Here is an 11,951-nt window from a genome sequence, read left to right on the forward strand (position 1 = left end):
TGTTGTTGGCGGAGCTCTCTGCTATACGTCTACCCGATCCGCCATCTTGTTTGTTCTTCCTTGTATAGGGTTTTAGAGGAATAGCTTGGTGGCTTTGAACCACCAACCTTGTGGTTAGTAGTCAAGTGCTTATCCTGTAACACCACACCAAGACCCTACTATAGGAGCAGGCAAAAGAGCCCAACTCCTTACAGGAAGGGTCTGAAGAAGAGGAACTAAGCCAAATTCTTTTCACAACAACATAAAATGGAATAGCATACAAAAGGCAAGAATGCTACAGTATGAAGTGGGGAAGAGAACTCATAAACGAAATGGTACATACGGTGTGACTCATTAATGGAATGTTTTCAAAGGCAGGTCAATGGAATCTATGATGTCAGTAGTCAGGACAGTGTGACCATGGGGAGGCGGGACAAAGAGGTGCCCTGGGGTGCTGGCCATAATGGCCAGTGTTTGCTCTGGGTTGTAGGATGCAGATGTGTTTACTTTGTGATGATATATCAAGCTGCAGTCTGATCTGAGTACTTTCTCAGCAAACAATATCTGGGCAGTAGAAATTTGATGATGGTATAGGGCACATACGGCTGGGTCTTGAGCGTGCTCCAAGAAGGGCACAATGAAGGAAAAAATCTTCAAAAAAAACAGGAGGTCAGATGTTTGGAAGGATCCAGAGCAACTGCCAACCTTCCTAAAACCACAGGTGACTAAGCTGGGTACTGCACTATGACCCTACAACCACGGGCATAGAGTGTATTCCACTGGGTTTCCAGTGCCCCAGTATACAGAAAATCAAAGATCACCAAACATATGAAGAAAGCCTAGGATTTTATTCTACTATCCTCCTTGTATCTGTTGTTAAGGAAAATTATCAGCAATAATTAAGCTACTTTGCAACTGTAGTGAAAGTTACTATAAAAATGTATATCAAAAATATCCTCCTCTAAGGTATAGCTCTGTAGGATGAGCACTGGACGGCTAACTGCAAGATCAGCAGTTCAAACCTACCAGCTGTTTGTCTGAAACCCACTCCAGGGTCACTATGAACCGGTATCAACTCCACGGCAGTGGGCTCAGCCCCTCTAGAGCGCACACTGTACATGACACGACAGGCATGGCTGCTCCAAGGTATTTCAAAGACAAGCTGGAACAGTTGGGACAATTTAGCAGTAAACACACAGAACCCAAGAAAGTTTTTTTTTTTTAAAGTGGCAACTATTAATTATAGATAAAAAATATACAGACAACCACTGAAGGACAGAGGGTAGAAAGAGAAACTTTAGTTAGAAGCCTTTGAGTACTATTTGACTGTGGAAACTATGTGTAAGCATTACTTTGGAAACTCACAATACCAAACCCAGCCTTAGTAAGTAGCAAATGAGTGATACAAATGTTCTATAGTTCAGAGGAGGAAATGACCACTGCTGAAGGGAGGGGCTGACGTCAAAGAAAACTGAAGATCAGAAACAAGGTTTCGGAAGCCAAGATTACTTTGAGCTAAAATGATGGCAAAAATAAACCAGCAGATGGAACCAACATACCCAGATTGACAGTAAATTTGGGATATACGCTTTCAAGACTGCAAAGCTAAAAAAAAAGGTAGCATTCTCATCTAAGAGCCAGCTAAAGCTGACAAATTTCATAACTAGTGCTTGGTGTTTTGTTTTGTTTTTAATAAACAAAATAAGGAATGATCTTGATGTCTATTTCTGATTGGTTCTTATTTAAACTGGGCTTTTTCTATGGTCATCCTAACTAAAGACTTAATGAGAAAGTATTTCCTAAATATACACAGCATATACCTTGGTAATAATTCATTATTCTAATTCGCCTGCCAAAGAATGCCTTTCTTCCAATGAACGCATAGCTTTTCTTGTTTGTCTCTTAAATTCACAACATTCTAGTAGTGACTGGGGTGCAGCTTGACATAGATTATCCCCACTCTGGCCTTGCAGGATGCACAATTCCTCTCACTACATGATTCTACTTACTATGTCTCCACTCTTACCTCAAAGATAGCAGTTACAACTGTCTCCTAGTAGGTACTTCCTACCCCTGATTTCTGGAAGAGTGAACTGAGTTCAGAATCATTGACAGCGCTTGGGCACAACTCTGCGTTTTTGGAGGTGTTAGAATTGATGCTTTTGAGTTATGGTGTTGGAGGAGAGTATTGAAGGTGCCATGGGCTGCCAAAAGAACCAATAGATCCGTTTTGGAAGAAGTGCAGCCAGAGTGCTCCTTAGAGGCCAAGATGGGCAAACTTCATCTCTCATACTTTGGACATACTGTCAGGAGGGACCAGTCACTGGAGAAGGATATCATGTTTGGTAAGGTGCAGGGTCAGAGAAAGAGAAGAAGACCCCCAACGAGATGGATGGCTAAATGGCAGCATTGATGGACTCAAGCATGACAACAGTAACGAGGATGGCCCAGGAATGGGCAGTGTTTTGTTCTGCTATGCATAAGGTCGCTAAGGATTGGTACCAACTCAATGGCACCTAACAACAACAAGTTACATACATCCAGAGGCAAGAGAACTGCTGAAAGAAATACAGACCTTAGCTTCTAGTAGGCCGAGAACAGTTTTGAGTGATAAAAATACAGTATCATCTTGTGGAGCCTTATGTAGTTTATGGGACTTTAGGTGGGATCCTGAGCCCCATCCAGAACCTTCTGATGGGGGATATACCCACTAGAAAAGACAAGCAGACCAGTCTGGAACAGCTAAAGCAATAGAAGATACTTCCTGAAAGAAAGATCAGCAAGAAAAATCAAAACAAAAATGGCAGTCTGATTACCTACTACAAGACTAAGCAAGTTGTTCGTCAGGGAGCCATCAATGCAAGCAATCAAGTCCCTTCAGGACAAACCCCCCTCCAAGATTGACACTCAAAGGGAACACATGAGCAAGCATGTAAGTTTGCTGGTGGTCACGTTGGTCTACTGATGAGTGGAGGAGGGGTAAAGGAAGCAATGAAGATATGATATGGGCTGAGTCCAATCACATTTCATAGACTCCCGCTGACCTGGAGATGAGAGAGACAAGAGGAAGGGCTGCTTGATCCAAAGTGTGGTGAGACAAGCACAGGGCTAGAGCTGAGAGTGAAGCATCCAGCTGATATGAAGTGAGGGGAGGCAAACAAGAACACTCTAACTTGCGGATAGTACCTATCTGAACTAGCCTCGATGGCATGATGATCAGAACTCCACTAAAGATTAAAAAAACAACTTTTGATAAAGGAAACAAGTGTACATTGCTATAATTTGATGAACCTGACCTATACTTATGGATGTAGCAGCTCAAAATACCAACTGAGAGGGAAGGCGTCTTCACATCAAGTATCAATGCTATCCCCTCTATATACAGGGTTGAAAGGGACCAGCAACTTAAGACATTGGCTACCTAAAATGAGGGGGGCGATAAACGCACAAAGTGACTGACTGTCTTACAAGTTTTCAAGAGGGAGTTTAGTTTAAGAGTGTGTGGGGAAAGGTAGAATGTCCAACTGAATAGTTTTCATCTTGTCTAGACGGGTCTGGTGAAGAGATGGGGTAAGATTTTTATGACTCAATAGTAGGTAATTTTTACCATGACTAATTGCGACTGTCACAACTGTAAATGTAGAAGTTCTGTTAAAAAAAAAAGAGGGGGGGATGGGAGGAGTAGTTCTCTTACATTCCATGAAGAGAGGACCCTAGGACCATCAAGGGAGAAGAGCATGAGCGGAATGTGGGACCCTATGCAGAGAGGCAGCGACACCAGAGATGGAGGCAGAGATGAGAACACTGAGAGAGAGTGCAACCGAGGACTCTAGACTCATGGAAAGAGAAAGATTGAGTGCTGGTGGCCAGGCGGCAGACTCATAGAATGTGCCCTTTGGTTGTTTAAATTGTTATATATTTTTGAGTGTTTTTGTGTACATCCCCCATCTCGAAAAAAACCACAATGAAAAAACAAAAAAGCAGAGCAAGTACTGTTGAATGATGACGCATGGAGGAGACTGTAGTCATTGTAATGAAATGAGTGTAAAGCTGATGTTCTCCTATGTAAACTATCATTCAATTCACAATAAAAACATTAAAAATAATAGTAATTAAAAAAACAACAGTAACAAACACTATGGAGATTTTACATTTCTACCTATTAGGAATCCTGGTATGGCACTGCTGGATAAGCACTGGACTGTAAGATTGGTTTGAACGGCAAGGTTGGTGGTTCACATTCACAAGGAGCTAGCCGCTCCTTGAAAACCTACAAGGTCGCTGTGAGTTGGAACCAACTCAACAGCATTTAACAACAATAAATCTATTATGAATATTACTAATAAGCCCAACTTTCTAACATAAATTTACTTAACTTTTTCTCATAACTTAGGTTTACATAAAAGCCGGTACACAAAAGCTTACAGCAGCACTTTTGAAAACTGCCTAACACTGGAAACACCGCCAATGCCCTCCAGTGGAGAACAGGGTACAAACCAAGCAGATCACTCAGCGGTACAGCTGTTGACATGCAACCTGGAGGAGTCATAGACGTGGAGTGAAAAGTCAGTAGGATCCCGTTTACCTGACATTCTAAATAAGACCAAGCTGTAAGGGTGGGAGCAGACAGGTACCAGGGTTTACAGGGTTACTATACAGGGACAGCACCAAGAGTGTTGAGGCTGGGACTGTTCTGTGTCCTGATTGTGGGGGCGGTCACATGAACCCACACAATTTGCTTAATAGTGGTATCAACAAGGAGAGTGAGTTCAAAAAGTGCCCAGATACAAGAAGATAGTATATTTTTATCCAAATATGTTTGTTTGCCAAGCTCTACCCCCAAGACCTTGTATTTTCATAAGCATGTTATGCTTTTATCTTATTTTTAAGACAGTAAAAGAAAAATCAGCACAGCATGCTTATGAAAAGCCCAGGTTAGGGTTGGGGCGGGGGGGAAGCTTGGTTAGCAAATAAACACAGAATTTATGTGCTCATGACATAAAACTATGGTATACAAGTATTACAGTCTTCTCATACATCCTGGTGTGGCACTGTAGGATCAGACAAGGTCAGCAGCTCAAAAGCCACCAGCAGCTCCTTGGAAACTCTCACTAACAGTTAGAACAGACTCAACGGCACTTCACAACAACAACAACACACATCTACAATGGACACCTAGGGGATAAAATCCCATTCACAACAGTAACAAAAATTATAAAAATACCTTGGAATAAATTTAGTAAGAATTATGCAAGACTCTATGGAGAAAATTATACAGGAAACAAAATTGAGACACATTTCATGTTCCTAGACTGAAAGACTCACCAACATTATCACATTTCCTACAAAGCAATTCATAAATTCAAGGAATTCCAATAGGATCTTTTTGGGAACATGACAATTTGATGCTAAAGTTCATCTGGAAGAGTAAATGACAAGAGTTATAAGCTCTCTGTCAGAGAATTATCATCTGGGCTAGGAACCCTATAAATAAACAGTCACCTATAAATGTATGTGCATTTTCCCTCGCAGTCAAAAGCCCACATATATTTATGTTGTTAAGTACTATGGAGTCAGTCTGACTCATAGTGACCTTGCACAGACTACAAATCTTTACAGGAGCAGAAAGTCTCATCTTTTTCCCACGGAACATCTGATAGTTTCGAACCGCTGACCTTGAGGTTAGCAGCCCGAATTGTAACCACTACGCTACCAGAGCTCCTCATATATTTATATGTGACCGTTCAACTACACAGGTTTGAACTGCACACACCAACTTATACACGAATTTATTTTCCTCCTACTCTGACACGTGTGACGAGCACCTGCCAAAAACATCGTGTGGTGTGCATCATTTTTTGTGTGAGCAGTTACTGGAGCAACCAAGTGCTCATGCAGAGACAGTGAGCAGTTCAAACATTGTGCTCATCAAGGGTCAACTGTATTTCTTTACTGATCAAGAGTGACAAAAAATGGTTCAGACCTCACCCTGTCAAAAGGGAAAACTTAGGAGCCACAGAGGTCTCACTGTAAGTCCCTCAGAGGTCTCACTGTAAGCAGAAACTGAATCTTAATAAAACTGGTACCCTCACTCAAAGGGAAAAGACAGGACAGTCCCAAAGGAAAATGGCAATCCACATTAGAAAAAGGTCAGCCCCTAACACCAGTTGTCAACTGTGTGCACGTGTGTGCATCTTGTATGCAGAATTGGTCTCCACAGTTTTCAACTAGTTGAGTATGTGTGCATATATGTGTGTCACATGCATGCAAGAGCACTGGGCTCCACAAGGTTCTCAATGGCTAATTTTCCTTAAATAGATTGAGGACTTTCTTCCAACCTTTCGTTAGTGGTTGAGCATGTTAACCATGTCCATCACCAGGAGCCCTGTCAGCCCCCAAAGACATTCCAAATGAGTTAAACAGTAACAGGAGTGTCAGAAGACAAGAATCGTTTATAAATTCTTGGGACAAAGTAAGTTTGTCTCATCAACATCTGTAACCCAGATATAATAAACGAAAAAGAAAAGATTTTACTACATAAAAATTTAAAACTTCTCTAAAACAAAAGACATCATACAGTTAAAAGTAGTAACATCTAGGAAAAAATAATTCACAGAAATCACTAATAAAAGAAAAATGGATAAAGGACATGAACAAGATACCTAAAGAAAGAAAATATGAATGACAAATGCAAATGAAAAAAAAAACCACTCTAAGGAATTACTGATGTAAAGCAAGTTTTTTTTAATATTTTGCTAGAGATCAAACTTATCTACCATGTGTTAGGGCATAGTAGTACAAACCCTTTTGAGTGCTATAGGACAAATAAGTTTCATCCCCTTGGACCCAGACCTACAGGAGAACCCTTAAGAGAAGCGAGATGTCCAAAACTGTGCTCTGAAGATGACAATGAAACCATGCCAACACCCCGAAAGGAAATGAAGTATATAGCACATCCATTCACATACACCTGATCTATGAGTACTAACATTCAGAGATGTTTCCAACATAGCACTAACAGAATGTCCCATGAGTCTCTTTTTGTAAATAAACAAGAAGTGTCTATGTAAAAACCTGTTAGGAAAATATACACCAAACTGCTGAAAGTGAATCTGAGGAGAGACATTTCACAGAACTTTTAATTTTTACATGATAATGTTTACATTTACGATTCTGAGTCACGCCTATAATACAAAAATAAACACACAAAAATGAAACTGTTTTTTAAAAGTAGTAACATCTAGGAAAAAACAATTCACGTAAATCACTAATAAAAGAAAAATGGATAAAGGACATGAACAAGTTTTTTTAAAACTGAGAAAAAACTTAATCGACTCGACGGCACTTAACAGCAACAACTGTGTGCCAGCATTGTATGCCAAGCTCTAGCCACCTAAGTTACATAAAAGGGGAAGAGGTCTGTCTGCCACTCTCCTATTCTACCACACCTGGGACTAGTGGGAACTGGGTTCAGAGCTTCTGGGCCTCCTATCAACAAAGCTTTGAGCAAAAGCAGCAAGGACCACCACACACACTCACGCTGATGCCAAAGGTCAAGAACATCAGTTGGTACCTCAACAATAAGGAGTCAAGAAGAAAACCCACAGGGATTCTGTCACTGAATCACGAAAACCTGGCATAAGAGGACCTGCAGGGCACACTACTGCACACAGGGCTACCTGCTGGCGGTATGACTGGGCTGCAGGGATCAGTATTTGAAACCTAGTCCTGGTGCATCTGGTATACAGAAAGTATCTCTTTAAAAAGCATCCTTCAACAAACAGCACATGACGTTCCTCCACACTTACTTATGAAGCACTTAATGCATGAGCTGGAATCAACAAGGCAGCACTTAACAACAACACAAGGTCAGTAGTTCAAACCCACCAGCTTCTTGAAAACTCTATAGAGGGTCACTACGAATTAGAACCAACTCACCATCACTTTAGAACAACAATGCATGACAAGTGATGTGAGAAGGACTGACATCTACCCTCCAGTGTATGGTAGTTAACAGACCTGAAGGGCATGGTGGCTAATGTGAGTATGTGCATCTGGCTGGCCAGGAGCTTAAGGGTTTGACAGCTATTGTGCAATCCTAATTCCATTCTCTAATTTTATGGGAGCAGCCAATACGTGACAAGGGGAGTTTCTCTGGGCCGTGGGGGCCTGCATCCAGTATTTATAGATGTTCTGGCAAAGCTCACTCTCAATCCTGCATTTGTCTCATGGTCTAGACAATTGCCTGACCTGCAGATTTTGGATTCACCAACTCCCAAAAGCCAGGAGCCAGCTGCCTTCTACCAGACCTGCACTGTGGGCTTCATGAATCCCCACAGCCACATGAATTAGGAAAAATATCCAGCCTGTCACTTGCTTGCTCGACAATTGTGTGAGCCTGTGTCTTCCTGCACAGTAACCCACCAGACTTAAATTGTGAGCAAAGGACACAGAGAGATGGGGACCCTCCCTAAGGATGTGTCTATAAACACTGACAATCTGCTGATTGAAAAGTGTCATGAGCTCATGGCAAGTGTATCCGTGAAGTGAAAACCACTTTTACAGTGATGGCAGATCTTCACTAATAAAGGACAACAGAACACTACCCACTTGTAGAGTTAAGGACTGCACACACTCAACAGAACATTTCCAATTTTTTAAGTAGGAAACTATACAGTGGTCCCACTTTATCCAAAGGGGGTATGTTCCAAGACCCCCACTGGGCATCTGAACCCTTGGACATTCCATTATTTTTAAATTCTATTTTGCACTAACTTTTTTCTACCTCATATATGGTGCTTTCTCCTATACTTGTAAATGACAGGTACACAGCTTTGGGTGGGTGGCATTAACCCCTCAGACTCTGGCAGGGTTAGGCACAGCTGCTCACCCAATTATGTTTTCCAGTAGGCTCGCAATCCATCAGGGAAGGAGGAAGACACCTCCAGGACAGAACAGAACATTACCAAGATTTCCTTATATCATTTTCAGATGGCAGTACATCAGAGTCACTGAAATCACACACATCGAAACCATACGGGAAAGGGAACTACTGTATTCCCCACAACAACAAAATTAATGATTCTTAAAAAAAAAAAAAAAAGTAAAACCAAAGAATAAGTTTCTAACCTTTAAAAATTAGTTAGTTTAGAAATCAGCCCAAATATTAACATGCTCCATCCTTTTTCTCTTTCACATGTGTAACATGTATAACTGTAGGTTATTTTCACATGTATAACTACATGTTATGTCACTGTATAACATACAATGTTATAACAAAAATAACTGTAACCAGTACTTACCTCTCGGCCTGTAAGGATATGTCTTGCCAACTTCACTTTTGCAAAATTCCCCTTGCCAATTGTTTTCAACAGTCTGTAGTTTCCAATGTGCGGCTGTTCATCTGCACAGGAAGCTATAGAGTTTCTACACCGGGCTCCGGAGCGCCCACCTCGCGAGGTAACTTCTTGACGCCCATCTCCATGTGATGTGTGCTAAAACACAACGTGCACAAAGACAGGGAAATGAGAACACATAGTACTTACCAAGTTTTAAGAGTCTAGTTTAAAAAAAAAAAACAACAACAACCCACATTAAAAAAAAAACAAAAAACATTTTATTGTGCTTTAGGAGCCATGGTGTGGCACTATAGGATAAGTACTAGACTACAAATCCCAAGGTTGATGGTTCAAACACACCAGCCCGCCTTGGAAACCCTATACAGGGTCAATATGAGTGATGGCTTTAACAACAACATTGTATTTTAAGTAAAAGTTTACACGGCATGTTCATTTCCCATTCAACAACTCATACACAAATTGTTCTGTGACACTGGTGGCAATCTCTGCAAAATAAAACATGGCTTTAGTTTTAATCTAAATAAATCCAGCACATCAAAGGAAATGTGTTCACATGATATAAATGTATGAAGGAAACAAGAATGTATCAAGTGCTAAAGGTCAACTCAATGTTCAGAAAGGAGATATTCTGAGTATGTGACTGTCATATAAAACAAGAGTGACAGTTGTCATTAATGGCCTTTCCTTTTCTATAAGGTGTCAAATTCGTCACCACACAGGACAGCTATCTACCGACCAGATTAAGAATAAATACTCTTGTGACTTACTAAAGGCCAAACTGCTACTTAATGAGAAACCCAAGGGGAATCTGGATTCCCAATTTCTTACTACACTTCATTGTTGTTGTTGTTAAGTGCCATCGAGTTGATTCCAACCCATAGCAACCCTATTGTATAGGGTTTCCAAGGAGCAGCTGGTGATCTTGAACCGTTGACCTTGTAGTTTAAACGGCTTTGCAGTCCTGCACATTAACCCACAGTGCCACACCAGGACTAGGCTGCTAATAATAATTCAAATAGAGGTGTTTTCGTTTAAGGCTACAGCCAGACTGGCCCTAGATAAATGTCTGTTGACTTGAGAGAATGAGTAAAGCACACAATATGCTCCCTAAACAGACACCACATGGCCTCCCTAAACACCAAGGCACCAGAGTTATGAACAACGGCAGTGCACCATCCTGCATGCACAACCGCCAGGGGAGAGCCTTTGAAGCCACTGCGCTCACTGGTATGCTACCTGCTCAAGGAAGCTGCCTCATGTAACATTCACACACGCAGACTTTTCCAACCCTTTTATTATTTTTTCTCTTCTAAATTAAATGTAATTTTTTGTTGCCTTTAAAAAGCATCTTATTTTAAATATTAATCAACCACAATGTATGGGCCCAATATTAATTCCAATTTGAACAGTGTTAAAAATAAGATAATTGGGGAAATTTCAACACGGATTTGGAAATTATGATATTAATAAGATTTTTTTTTTTAGGCAGGATAAAGGTTTTGTGAGTGTATTTTTAAGTCTTCTAAAGGATTTCCAGAAGGAGCTTTGGTAGCATAGGGGCTACGAATCGCGATGCTAACCTCAAGCAGTTCAAAACTACCTGCTGTTCTCAGGGAGAAAGAGGAGGCTTTCTCCTCCCGTAAAGATTTGCAGCCTCGGAAGCCCTGCACAGGGTCACTATGAGTCGGAACCGACTTGACTTAACAAGAGTTCTTTGTGAAGGAAAATGCACCTTGTTTCGCCCTCTTTACCTGTAAAGACACACACACACAGAACCACTGCCATTGAACTCATTGCAACTTATAGCGACACTATACACGGTTTCAGGTACTGTAAATTTTTATGCGAGTAGAATGACTCATCTCTATCTTGAAACAGTTTCAGCCGCTGACCTTAAGCGGGGAGTTAGCAGCCTAGTGACAAACCCACAGCACTGGATTCTGACTAAAAACTTAAGAAGCCCAACTTGTAACCATATGTTACCAAAGCTCCTTACACTGGGTGGATGTTGTTGTTGTTATTAAGTGCCATCAAGTCGGTTCCGACCCATAGCAACCCTGGATAGGGTTTCCGAGGAGCAGTTGATGAGCTTGAACCACCAACCTTGCAATTCAAACGGCTTTGCAGTCTGGCGCATTAACCCACAGTGCTACACCAGGACACTGGGTTGATAGGGACGAGGTATTTAGACTTGGTTATCAAAACTGGGGGGCTATAAAGGCACAAAGTGGCTGGCATACGAAAGCTTTCATAAAGATGCTGAGGGTCAGAATGAGGGGAATAAAATAGACTCCCCATTGAATAGTTTTCCTCTTGTCCAGATGAGTCTGGGGATGATGGGGATAGGATTTTATGATTCAGTTCTAAGTGTTATCAGGAATAATGGTGATTGTCACAACTGTACATGTATGAAAGGTGTAACTAAACGGAGGCAGCACTTAACCAGCCATTTCAGGAATAGAGGACTCTAAGACCATAAGAGGGAAGAGTATGAGAGAAGTGAGGGATCCTAACCAGGAAAGCCGTGGCAACAGAGATGGTGACATATAGAATCAAAACGGCAGAGGATTAGAGGCACACAGACTGAGAAAGACAGTGTGCTTGCAGGCAGGA

General features: G+C 41.3%; 1 protein-coding gene across 4 annotated transcripts in view; it reads right to left on the reverse strand.

Moving 5' to 3' along the window:
• Positions 1-9,467, reverse strand: part of MARK3 (MAP/microtubule affinity-regulating kinase 3) — an 81,660-nt gene extending 72,193 nt beyond the window's left edge. For all 4 annotated transcript variants that reach the window (XM_006839508.1, XM_006839507.1, XM_006839506.1 and 1 more), the window contains exon 1: positions 9,282-9,467. The gene's annotated coding sequence lies outside the window, so the exon portion shown is untranslated. The remainder of the gene's footprint in view (positions 1-9,281) is intronic.
• Between the last annotated feature and the right edge of the window lie 2,484 nt (positions 9,468-11,951).

Source organism: Chrysochloris asiatica, unplaced genomic scaffold (assembly GCF_000296735.1).
Source record: "Chrysochloris asiatica unplaced genomic scaffold, ChrAsi1.0 scaffold00025, whole genome shotgun sequence".
NCBI lineage: Eukaryota > Metazoa > Chordata > Mammalia > Afrosoricida > Chrysochloridae > Chrysochloris > Chrysochloris asiatica.